The 12,439-nt window shown below is 56.0% G+C and overlaps 1 protein-coding gene across 2 annotated transcripts in view; it reads right to left on the bottom strand.

Moving 5' to 3' along the window:
- The window catches only part of CHST8 (carbohydrate sulfotransferase 8), a 128,255-nt gene extending 116,106 nt beyond the window's left edge, over positions 1-12,149 (bottom strand). The window contains exon 1 of one of the 2 annotated variants that reach the window (XM_019423371.2): positions 11,694-12,149. The gene's annotated coding sequence lies outside the window, so the exon portion shown is untranslated. Of the gene's footprint in view, positions 1-10,905; positions 11,011-11,693 lie in introns of those variants that run through there. The other variant, XM_053906032.1, reaches the window with a different exon arrangement.
- Between the last annotated feature and the right edge of the window lie 290 nt (positions 12,150-12,439).

Consider the following 12,439-nt stretch of genomic DNA (forward strand, 5'->3'; position numbering starts at 1 on the left):
CTTGGAGAACCACGAAGGAGAACTATAAATTACAAAGCCCTGGATGGCTGCCAGGGCCCCAGGAAGCTACATTTAGCATACCATTCTCTCAGCAGCAGGAGGAAGGCTCAGCTCCCTTTCGGAAGGAATTTGAATGGAATTTGTTACAAGAACATTGTGATTGAAATATCACCAATTGGCTTTTCATGACAACTCAGCAATAGATTGCAATTTTGATGGTGTGTGTGTGTGTGTGTGTGTGTGTGTGCGCGCGCGCGCGCGCGCGCGCGCGTGTTGGGGGCGGGGGTAGCTGTTGTGTTCTCCAGCTGGCCGAGGTCCATACAATATTTATGAAATCCAGATGAAGCCCTACGCTGGCAATGAGCTGATATCATAACACAGATTTCAAAAACGTCTTGACATTTGCCCAAGATCAAATTTCCCCTTGCGAAAACCCACGAGGCTCTGTGCTGCCGGCGGTCTGCACGCTAAGCACCCCCCTCGTTCCAGCAACCTGCTTCATTTGAGTCCAGGTGATTACCACTGTGCTGGGCGGCACTGGGGGGGCTGGAGTGGTGCAGAGTAGCAAGCCCAGCACCACCCAAGTCCACTTTTCCTTTGTGGCCACTATGAGCTGCGTTTTTCAGTGATGACAGACAGGAGTTTCGGTGATTTTCATCGTTAAGCACTTTCTGACGTGCAAAATAAAGCTCAGGGATCTCCTTATGGACGAGGTTCTGATGCGTATTTGAACCAAGAGAGACATGCGGCGATCATCCATCACACATCAGCCCAAGAAACAAAAACGAAAGCAGGAGATGTATTTCCTTGGGGCCACAGATGCCATTTGATTCCTTTTAGGAGACCCCCATTAGAAAGAATGTCACCAGCTTTCTCATGGCCCGGGTTACAAGTGATTTCCAAAGCGGTCCCTAAGGGCATCCTCCACCCCAAAGGGCTCCTTCTCCTACCACTACCCGGGGCTTTTGGAGACGAAGATTCCCAATGTATCAGTACCCGGAGTGGTGAAATATTGCACAGGAAATATCGCATGAAATATCGCCTGCGATCCAGGCCTGAAGTCCCCGGAGATTGTTTACGAGTAAAAGGCAAGGACGATTTAGTTGGTTTTTGATAAACACTTCATACTGCACATCCTAAGAGAAGCAGAATACTTGTCAAGCATGCATCTTTATGAGCTGTCCGCCTATAAACCTTGCACGAAGGGTCCGTGCTTAATGTTGGTTTGGCAGTAAATTGGCGCGATGCACGGGTCTGCTGATTCAAATTAGCATCGACCCATAAAACGCTACTGAATGATTCTTCAAATCTGCCAAGTCTTCAAATCAATTTTGGAGAAAGTGTCAAGGGTTTTTTTTGTTTTTTTTTTAAACTTTGATAAACCTTTCATATTAGTTATCACAGAAGAGCATCAACCTTTCTCATCTGTCTTTCCACCAAAAAAAAAAAAAAAAAAGGTGTTGTTTTTCCCTAACTGCTTTTAGCTCTTCGTCTTTGCACACCCGCCTCCACATCACACAAACAATGTGTGTGTTATGGTTTCTTTGTTGCCCTATTTTCAAGTGAATGGCGTTTGGCTCACGCTGTCCGTGCCCCCATGATCCCGCAGTTTGGAGAGAACTTCTACTGGCACCAGGATAAAGTTCTCACTCTTGGCATTTGATATGCAGTCCCAAGCTCACCTCCTCCAGGAAGCCTTCCATAACTCACCAATGAACTCTGATCATGGCTCTACACCCTTGTGTGTTGGGTAAACTAGACTATGTTCTCGTGGGGGCTCAGTGCACTTCCTTCCCTGCGGGCCCCCAGGAGTAGGGCTCACACTGAGAGGTGCCACCTCTCCCCTCCCCATCTTTGAGGACCAGCCGAGGCCTCCCTCCTTCATGAAGCCCCCTTACAGACGCCCCAGCCAGCATCCCTTGTCCTCACTCCACAACCTCAGAGATCTCAGTGACCCTAGCCACCCCTTTGCTGGTGGCCTGACCTGTGTGTGAATCTGCCTCTGTCCCCTGGGGGCAAGGTCTAGGTCACAAAACCCAACAAGAACAGAACCTTGGCTTGACCCAAGGGGTCTGACCCAGAACTCTCATCCCCCAGGCTGTGCTGCTTTCTACAGTAACAAATATCAGAACAAGCCACACCCAGAGAAAGGGGGCTTTATCAGGGTTCCCATCAAAATTCGATAAGCCCGAATGCATGACGGTAATTGACCTGACCCTCTCGCCTTCACTTGGCTCAGGGGCAGGTCATTTGTGAAAACGTGGTGCTGAGAAAGCAGAGGAAGCTGCAGGGTGCAGGGGTGGAGTGCTGCATTCAAGGGAGGCTTTCAGGCTCCTCCAGAGAGACCCAAAGATAGACAAGCCCATCAGAAATAAGGTCACCCAGGGAGACGTTCCTAAACAGCCAGTGCCTGGAGCTCTGGGGGTGAACATGGCTCTGGAGGTGCCAGCAGAGAGCCTGGAACCTAGGACCCAAAGGCATCGGTCGGAAGCTGGCTCTGGGGATAAAGAGGTCATTTAAAGGGACTGAGCACCAGGACAGGACACCCTCCAAAGTCCAAGAGCCCAACTTCCAGAGCCCTCCTCACGGCAGCCTAGGCTACCAACAAATCCCGGTCAAGTCAGCTGGGGTGGGAGAAGGCAAAGGTCAACGGGAGGCTTTATCTTCTGCTCCTTCATTCAGTGCGTATTCAGCACTCCCCCTCCCCCCCGCCCGCTCAGTGCCAGGACTGTTCTAGGTACTGAGTCACAGCAGGGAACAGGACGGACAGGGTGGTATATGTTCATGGAATTTGTGAAGGGCAACATGAGCCACAGAGAGAATGACAGATCACCAGGATTCATTTGGTGATTGGGGGCTGGGGCAGAGGCCCAGCACCTGCATCTCTCACGGCCCCTGGGGTGATTCTGAGGCCAGTGGCCGGGTCCCCAGCCTCATCCAGAGAAACGCCTGTCTACTCCACGCTCCATTCCAACGTGGCAGATTCAAACCCACCCCGCAGAGGGAACCGCGAGCACCCCCAAACGTTCCAGATAACCACAATTTGGAGATGGAAGTGAATGTTCAAATTTGCTTCATAACGTTTTCAAGTTCAACATATCCTTAGCATACAAATAAAAAATAAACTGTATTAGCCATCTGGGAAATATAAAATTAAAACCACAGTGAGATATCTCTACATACTCATGGAGTGGCTAAAATGAAAAAGACTGACCACATGAGGTAGCGACAAGGACAAAAAGCAACTGGAACTCTCATATTTAACTGGTGTCAGCGTGGAGGGGATTAGCCAGCCACTTTAGAAAATTGGCAGCCTCTACATGGGACGAACAAACGCACATCCTGAGACCCAGCAAGTCTCTTCTAGGTATATGCTCATTAAAATGTGTACCGACGCCCAAGAGACACGTGCAGGAGTGTCCACAGCAGCCCGGCTCCCAATGTCCATCCACTGGAGAATGGATAAACACATTGGGGTATATTCACACCATGGAGTCCCAAGAGTGAACAAACCACTCACAGCAACATGGGTGAGTCTCACAAACATGATGGTAAGCCAGACCCCAAAGCATACAGTCTTTTGATTCCACCTACATCGGGTTTTAAAACAAGGATACCAATCAGTGCCCTTCCGAGGAAGGATAGAGGTTACCTGGGGCAGAGGGGAAGCGTCTGGAAGAGGACCCAGGGACCCCCGGGACGCTGGTCATGATTTTTTTTTAATGTTTTTTTAACATTTGTTCTCTTTCGAGAGAGACAGAGTGTGAGTGGGGGGGAGGCGCAGAGAGAGAGGGAGACAGAATCCGAAGCAGGCTCCAGGCTCTGAGCTGTCAGCACAGAGCCTGACGCGGGGCTCGAACTCACAGACCACAAGATCATGACCTGAGCCAAAGTTGAACGCTTAACCAACTGAGCCACCCAGGTGCCCCCATGATCCTTTTTTTTTTTAAGTTTATGTATTTATTTTTGAGAGAGAGAGAAAGAGAGTACGCTCACACATGTGAGCAAGTGGGGGAGGGGCAGAGAAAGAGAGAAAGAGAGAGAGAGAGAGAGAGAGAGAGAAAGAGAGAGAGAATCCCAAGCAGGCTCCATGCTGAAAGCACAAAGCCTGATGTAGAGCTCAATCTCACGAACTGTGTGATCATGACCTGAGCCGAAATCAAGAGTTGGGTGCTTAACTGACTGAGCCACCCAGGCGCCCCAATGGTCCTGCTCTGGTGCTGGCATATAGGCATGTTTGGCTTGCAGATTTTCACTGCACTGCACAATCCTGGTAGGCACACTATACTTCAAAAGTTTTAAAAGGTCCTGAATACAGGACAGGGAAAGATATGGATGGGAACCTGCCTAGAAAGGGCGAGACTCTAGAGGGCACAAGCCAGTGGGGCCACATGCTCCCTAAGCATGTGTCATGTTACCAGGCAGGGTCCCGATCGACATGCTTCCTCGCACTAGAGATAGAAAGGGACTAAATAAGCTTCAGCCAAGAGAACAAACATAGGAGATAATAATTTCGGTAATAATACTGCCACTATTTGGGGCTGGCCGTATGTGAAGCACGATGGCCCAAGAGGTGGATTCTACTCATCCCCATTTTATAGATGAGGAAACTGAGCCTCTAGCTCACATGGTGACCAAGTGGTGAAGCTGGGATTTGAACCCAGGCAGTCTGGCCCCAGATGCTGGCTTCCTTCATAACACCGAGCTGGCTGCACTGACATGGCAGCTGTCGTGGCTGTCCATTGACACTTGAATTCATGGCACAGGGAACTAAAGAGATAAATGAGAGGCACAGATAGTGCTTTCACAGGGATGAATGGACATTAAATGTGCACATGAGACCAACCCTCAGGAGGTGAGACGACATCAGTGGACAAAGAGGCCCCAAATCTAAGCAGGAGACGGCAAGACAGACCCAACCGGAGAAAGGCCGTTTACCATGCACACTGAGGCAGTCATCCCCGCCTGTGGGACTCCTGTGAGAAAAGGCCTGTGTGTGGCTGCTGTGACGACGGTGAGGTGGCAAGGACCGCTGATCGCGGGCAGCCTCTGCACCCAGAGGCAGCAACAGGCTCAGCCCGCAGCACAAAAACCGGGGAGCGGACATCCGGGTGAGATGATGAGGCATCACCAGGCCCCACATCCACACTGCTCCCAGCGTGGCGCCAGCCTCTGCGAAGGGGGTTGGAATAAGATGTGGGAAAGCTGAGGGAGCTGTCAAGAAAACCTTCTTGGAAGGAGGATTCGAATCGGACCCAGAAGTGTACATGGGAAGGGGCTGAAAAGAATATTCCTAGTGAAGGAGCAAAAGAAGCCAAAACAGGCTGGTTGCATCACCCTCTTGCATCACCCTCTGGCTCAGCCAGTATAGACAGAGTACCTGCTTGGAGCACCGGCTCAAACATTTTAGACAGATGGTTTGCATGATGCAATGACTTGACCAGTGTAGACAGACTGCCTGAGTCGTGTGCTGAGCTCAACCAGTACAAACAAACCGCCTACACCATGAACTGGGCTCAACCAGTGCGGACTGACTGCACTGCGCCTGGGCCTCAACCACCTCGGCTCTGGGACACAGAGTCTCATGGACACGGCCAGTGTCTGCAGGGAAGTGTCAGAGAGCCCGGGTGCAGGGAAAGCACCTGAAGCCACAGAGACTTTGAGAGCTCTGAACCTCGTACGAAGTCCTGCAAGGAGCGGGGCTGGCACAGGCTAAATGGAAGGTCCCAGCGCTCACACCCTAGACTCAACCAGTATAGACAGACTACCTGCACCATGCACTGGCTCAGCTAGCGTAGACAGAGTGCCTGCATCACACAGTGGCTCCAGCAGTGTAGCCAGACTGCACGGTTGTGCTCACTCTGCCTGCCAGCGGCAATCACCGAGTCCCTTCTCTGGAGCTCATCATGGCCAAGACAGCCAGAGATATGCGTATCGGCAGTGACACCTGCTGTACCTTCACTCAGCCTCCCCCGGGCGTGGCAGGCGGCTCTGCCCATAGAAGGACTGTAGTCAGTATCCGCTGGGTGTCTGGGATGCTCCCCTCAGGAGCACGGGAAGCAAAGCCCTCGTATCTCAGGGCTGGAGGAGGGTCTCACTGCTCAGAGGCTTGGGCAGATGGGTCTTGTCCAGGGAGATGAGTCAGCCCCCAAAAAGAGGCAGCCTCGAAGGGGGGGGATGACTAGTCTGCCAAGTGTGAGTCAACCTGGGCTAGGGGCTGCTGGCAGAAGGGCTCTCCTGTGCCACATTCCCAGAGATGAGCACCTGGGCACGTCTGGTGGTCTATGGTGGTGAGGCAGCAGCCAGAATACGAAGGAGGGCCAGTCCGGGGAGGCCACCCTCCAAGCAAAGGGTCCCAGTGTTGGAGAGATCAGCTCCCGAAAGGCCTGTGGCCCGAGGAGTAATCTGTACCTCCTAGCATCCTCTCCTTGGCTCTCATCCCTCCTGTCCCTGAGTCTGGCCCAGCCGGGGAGGAGCTGGCTCAGGCCCAGGCAGAGTGAGGACAAGGTGACAGCGACCTGGGCTGTTGCTTGCAGCTCAGCGGCCGCTCGGCTCAGGGCCCACAGCCAGCAGCGTGGGCACAACGGGAAGCGGGGTGACTCACAGACCCGCTCCCCCCATCCCAGCTCTGTCTTGCAGAGCTGGGTGGACGGAGTCGATGTCTGTGGGGATGCTGAGCTGAGCTGCAGACAGCCACAGGGAATCCGCTGACATGGGAGGGAGCGGGGGAGCTCTGAGCCTGGGGCAGAGCCCCCAGCAGAGGGCAGGAGCAGGTCCAGACTGGCTCCCACAGGGAGGAAGGGAGGAGAGAAGGCTGGAGTGAGGGAAGGGCACAGGAGAGGAGATCCTTCTGGTGCTGGCCAGCTGCCAGGTCAGGCACAAGTGGGTGGCAGATAAAGTACCTACCAGCGTCCCAGGATGCTCAGGGGATGACACACAGGCCAAGGCCACCTCTGGTCGGTAGCCCTGCAGACAATCAGCTCCAGAGGAGAGTGGGCATCAAAGTAGCCTGTCCTCATTAGAGAGCACGGGGCACTGGACTGTCACTACTGACTCTCACTGCCTGCTGGCAGGAAGGTAGCAGAAGGCCCAAGAGCATACAGAAAAGCTAGAAGTTGGGCCATGTGGGCAGGGGCACGGAGGCAGGGCTACACAAGCAGCTGCCTGAGCCCCAGGCCGGGAGGACAAAACCCGACCAGAGGGGACAGGAGCTTGGGACTCCTGGTCTGGCGGGGCAGGGCTGGGGGCGGGGGGGAGTTGTTGCTTCAGGGAATTGACAGCTCCCACTGGTGACCCAGAAGTCAGGGTCCCAATGGCCTTTACCACCTTCCATACCACACCAAGCCCTGGCAGATTCCCCTCGGTCTGCTCCTCTTTAAGACCTCCGTCCCCTTCCTGCCGTAGCTCCCTCCTCACTGGGCTCCCTCCTCTGCAGCAGCTGGTAGGGTCAAGTCCTAAGTTTCTCCCTAGCCTTCAAGGCCCTGTATGGGCAGGGCTCTGGCTGTGCCTCCAACTGCATCCACCTCTCCACTGTGCTGGCCACATGGGCCTTCCCACGGCTCCTGGCTGGCCCTCCACGCTCCCTGTCACTCATTCGCACGCTATGCCTGCCAAGCTCTCTCCCTCCCTCTGTCTGTCCCCTTCTTGTTTAGTTCTGGCTCCTCCTTCAGGCCTCAGCTGAAGTGTCACCCCCTCGGGGAGGTCCTTGTCCCCCAGTCCAGCTCAGATCACTCTATTTGCATCTCAGAAACACCCAGATGTTTCCTTTATATGCTTCTCACAGCCTAGAACCACACGTGTTGGTTATTTGTTCAGTAATGGCGTCGCCCGGCAGACCATGAATCAGGGAGTGATGAATCAGTCATGAGGGAATGGCTGTCCGCAAGGGTAGGGGCTGCTCTTTAGTTTGGTTCACTTTCTGTCCCCGGAGCCTGGCGCAGAGACAGACACCTAACGCCTGCTCCTCAAACATTCACTGATGGCAGAAGAAAGGACAGCCACAATGGGTCCGACCATGGGAATGTGGGATGGGGTCATCTGGCTCCAGACTTCAATGTCGACAACTCTAATTCAGTTCAAATAACTGTTGCTCGCCAGGGCCACCTCTGGCCCTCAGTCACCAGCAGCAAAAAGCACTCATTTCCCAGAAACGCACGGCCCACCTTCAAGGTAAGGAGCCGGGGTGGGGAGACCCAGCTCCTTGCCTGAGTGTGGACACTCCAGGACTTCCTGGAAGGTGGCTTCTGAGAGGGAATCAGGGCTGCTTTCGGGGTCAGCCCCCCCGATGCAGGCTTCCCCGTCCTGCCGGTGGTGACCGAGGCTGTATTTGGGCCAGCAGGTGCACGCTACAGCCCCAGATCACAAATGACAGGTAGCTTTGTACAGGGGAAAAGTCACAACTTGGTTTCCCACAACCAGTTTGTAAGTTTCATCCTCTGCCACGGTGATTTGCGGACCGCAGGGTCACACGCCTTCGAGCCGGGAAGAAATGAGACGGCATCTCCTGTGTCCTCTGCCACCTGAGTTAATGCAGCCCTGTCCCCTGGTTGTTTGCATGCAGGGCTTCCCTCTGCCTTTGGGCAGACTTTTCCAAGGAGGGAGGGAACACAACTGCTCTGGGGTCAGACTAGTCCTGGCTGTGACCTCAAAGACAGTGCGAGGGAGCCTACTGTCCCCGTGCTGTCACCACACAGGCTGCCTGCTCCCAGCACACCTCCTGAGGCTCGAGGACACCATCTCCCGCATTCACATCCAGACAACCATGTTCAGTTTGTTTTTTTTAATTTCTCACTGTCCCACAGCAGGGCCACATTGATCTCCCTGGGCCAGGACTACATAGATCTCCTGTTTCTAACTCATTACCTTCTGATTAGCTGAAAGGCCGGGCCCTTGTTTTACACAGTGTTTACTGGATCTAATTGCCACAGTTGTTCATTTAGGCACTGCCATGCCCTGGGTCCACATTCCTGCCTATAGGCTCCCTCCCTGTGCCACGGCTCTCCAATGTAGCTACCACACATGGGAGGCACTGCAAGTACAGCTAAGGCAGACGTGTCACACTTGAGGCCAGGCAGCAGGAGAGGGGGCATCACACCTCCCCCCACCGGCCCCCATAAGACTCCGGCGCCCACCACAGGTGCCTCCAACCAAAATGCATCAGCAAAATCACTATAAAAGCTTTAAGCGCCCATCTCTTCGATCAGCAAAACCACAAAAAGCCTATCAGGTCGCCGCTGGCACAAACTCTCAGTGAAGAGCAGTGAGGCAGTCTGCAGGGCGTTTCCAACCAGGAGACTCTGACTTCCCACCTTCTCAATGAATCCAGCGCAAATTCTGCAGTGAGCCCACGAGGCATACTTTCCCAACAACCATCCGGCAAAAAAGTAGCTGCCCAACTTTCCCAGACTTATTAGCTTACATAAACAGACATTTGAATAAATGTTTAAAAAATGAAATTCCCTTGATACTCTGTAATCAGTAAATGTTCATTATGGAAACACAGCAAATATGCATGAAATTTCCCAAGTGGTATTCTGGCTACAAGATTAAAAAGGCTTCTCAAACAGCAGGCTGAGTTACAAAGGATCCTCCTCCGGTCACAATCCAGGAAAGCTTTGCCAAGGCCAGGAGCTCAGAAAAGCCTGCTCCTCTCCCAGCCGGAGCCAGAGAAAATCAGCCCATGCTCCTTTTTGCCCGCTCAGGCATTTTATAAATGAGCCCCCACATCAGCTGATTGATGTCTCTCTATAAATAATTAATCCTTGACCTTGTTTTAAGAAAGCCTTGACTTTTTAATTTGGGGTCTTTTTAAAAATCAATACCAGGGGAACATAATTCACTCTGTGGAGTCTGATTCCAAGTAAATAAATAAATAAATAAATAAATAAATAAATAAATAAATAAGCTGTGCCATCGATGTGTCTCAGGGTGAATGGGCTAGGCTCTGGGATGGGGCCTGATTTTGAGGTTTTTCTGTGTTCAAACTCTTTTAAATTATTGATCTCCCTAAGAGACTCAATCTCGTTCAGGGTCTGCATTTTATCCCTTCTGTGGGTCACCTCACCGAGGTAGGTCTGATGAAGGCCCTGAACTGTGTTTCCAACTCCCCCCCAAGGGGGCTCCTCAGCCCCTGTCCTGCCCTCTGTGATGGACTATCTGGATTTAAAAAGGGTCTCCCACAGGGAGCAGAATGTCACCTCTTCCTGCAGCCTGTCTGCCTTGCCTGTGGGACAGGGACAGAGGGTGGGCAAGAGAGGCCATGAGAGTTGGGAAATCTTAAAAAGGGTTCTCGCACTCCGTTGGAGAGGCTACGCTGCTCTAGGGCAGGACTTCAGAGAAGTTGCCCACCCATAGGCAAGGGTCGAGGTGAACTCGGATGTGAGAGGTTACCCAAAGAAAGTGGGTTTAGTAGTGCAGCTTGTAAGCATCCCAGAAATGGGGAAGGGACTAGTCTGCCCCTTATCCCTCTGCCACCGCCTCTCCCACCACGCACTCCGCGGGGGCTACCGTCCCTTCCCTCAAACGGCCTCCCGCTCCAGCTCTGCTACAGGGCCAGCCCAGGACCGCTCTGCCGCCCAGTCTCCCCAGCATAGCCAATCACTGCACAGGGTCCAACTGGGAGGCGCTTCAAGGACCCGGTGTCCCCCCCCCCCCATACCCTAAACTGCTTAAGACTCTGAGCTCCAGGATCGGCCCCTACTTCTCAGTGAGAGCAACCCGGGAGCCAGGGTTCACAGCCGAGGGCGTTGTGAGGCTGCCGCGCTAGCCCCGGGTCGGGGTCGCGGGGCCTGGGGCCCGGATGTATGGCGAAAGTTAGGGCGGCGGGGAGTCCTGCGCCTGGGAGAGGCCAGGGGTCCCCTCCGACCCGAGCGTCAACACTGGCACTACCAAAACCCGCCAACGCACCTTCGCCTGGTGGGGCCGGCCTCCCGCGAGGTCAGAGCTGGCGTGCAAACCTGGAAGCTAGTAATTGGGAGTTGCAGCCGCTGCCGGGCTCGGCTGGGTCCGGCGGCCAAGCAGATCCTTCCCCCGCCCACCAGAGCCGCCTGAGGCTCGGACTCCCTCCCTCCCCGACACTCGCACGCACACACCTTCACACGATCACTGACGCACACACACTCGCCTCGAGTACAAAACAGGCCGGTGCCCAGGAGAGTCGCGGGGTGGGGACGCGCGCTACGGAGCGCGGGGGCACCTTCCGCCACTCCGTAGGAAGCCCAGGCAGCTCCTAACTCCTCCCCCGCCCCTGCCCGCGGCAACCCGCCCCCGAGTCCCAGACCCGAACGCGCGGGAAAGCCCTGGGCGCCCCTGGCGCTCCAGCCCGGCCCTCTCCGCTGCCGACGCTGCCTCCACACGCCCGGCACCCAGGGCTGGGAACATCAGCAGAGCATCCGCAGGGACCGAGGGAGCCCGAGGGGCGGCAGTTCACAGACGCGCGGCGGCAAGTGAAAGCCACGGAGCAAAAGTCTAATTAAAGTTCCCGCTACTGGAGCCGGTCCCCAAAGCGCGGCCGGACCGGAACCCCGCGCGCCCTGTCTCCGCCCGCGGATTTGGACACCTAACCCTGTAGGTTCTCGGCGCCGGGACGCAGTGCAGTCCCGGGTCCTCCAGGGACCCTTCGGGGCGCCCTTCCCAGCCGGGAGCCTGCACAGGGCGGGGACAGGGCTGGGGCAGGGGGTGCGCAGCGCACTTACCTGGCGCAGCCGGCGCTCGCGGGGCCGCGGGCGCCGCCAGCCCGGGATCGGTACTCCACGGCGAATCCTCCGCTCCCGGACGCCCGGGCGGCAGGGAGGACCTCCGCCCCAGCTCGGGCCCGGGGCCTCCTCCCGCTCCAGGCGGAGCCCGGTGCGGTGGGTGAGGCGAGCGGCGCGGGCCGGCGGCCGGAGCGCGCAGGAGAGGGAGGGGGAGAGGGCGCGGTGGCGTGTTCTTCCTCGGCCCGGGGTCGGGTCCGTCCCCCGCCTCCCACCTCCAGCCGCCGCCCTCTCCTCTCTCCCCACAGCACCGCCGGATCCGGCTAGCGCGCCGGGAAGGCTCCCAGCGAAGTGCGAGCGGAGCCTCCGGCAAAAGGCTGGAAATAACGCCGCGCCCGCCCGGCGCCCCGCCCCCGGCCTGGGCCCCGCCCCGCCGTGGCGGTGGCGGCGGGGGCCGGGCGGAGAGGGGATCACTCCTGCGATCTGCGGGTCCCTCCCGGGAGCTCGCGGGCGCCGCGCCCACGCGCGCTCTGCGGCTCCCGCGGCCCCACGGGCCGCGCGCTTCGAAGGAGCCGCTGCTGGGCGCGGTCCAACGGCCGCGGGGGTGGGGGCGGTCGTGTTGGGGGCCTCGCCCGTCTCCCGGGTTCCCTGAGAGCCGGACTCGAGGCTGCCACTTGGCTCCAGAGCGCGGCCAGAGTGCCGCCGCTGCCTCGGTGGGTCGCACGCCGGCGCCGACCTGGGAAAATGAC

Source organism: Panthera pardus, unplaced genomic scaffold, assembly GCF_024362965.1.
Source record: "Panthera pardus isolate Hobbes unplaced genomic scaffold, ASM2436296v1 HiC_scaffold_18, whole genome shotgun sequence".
Classification (NCBI taxonomy): domain Eukaryota; kingdom Metazoa; phylum Chordata; class Mammalia; order Carnivora; family Felidae; genus Panthera; species Panthera pardus.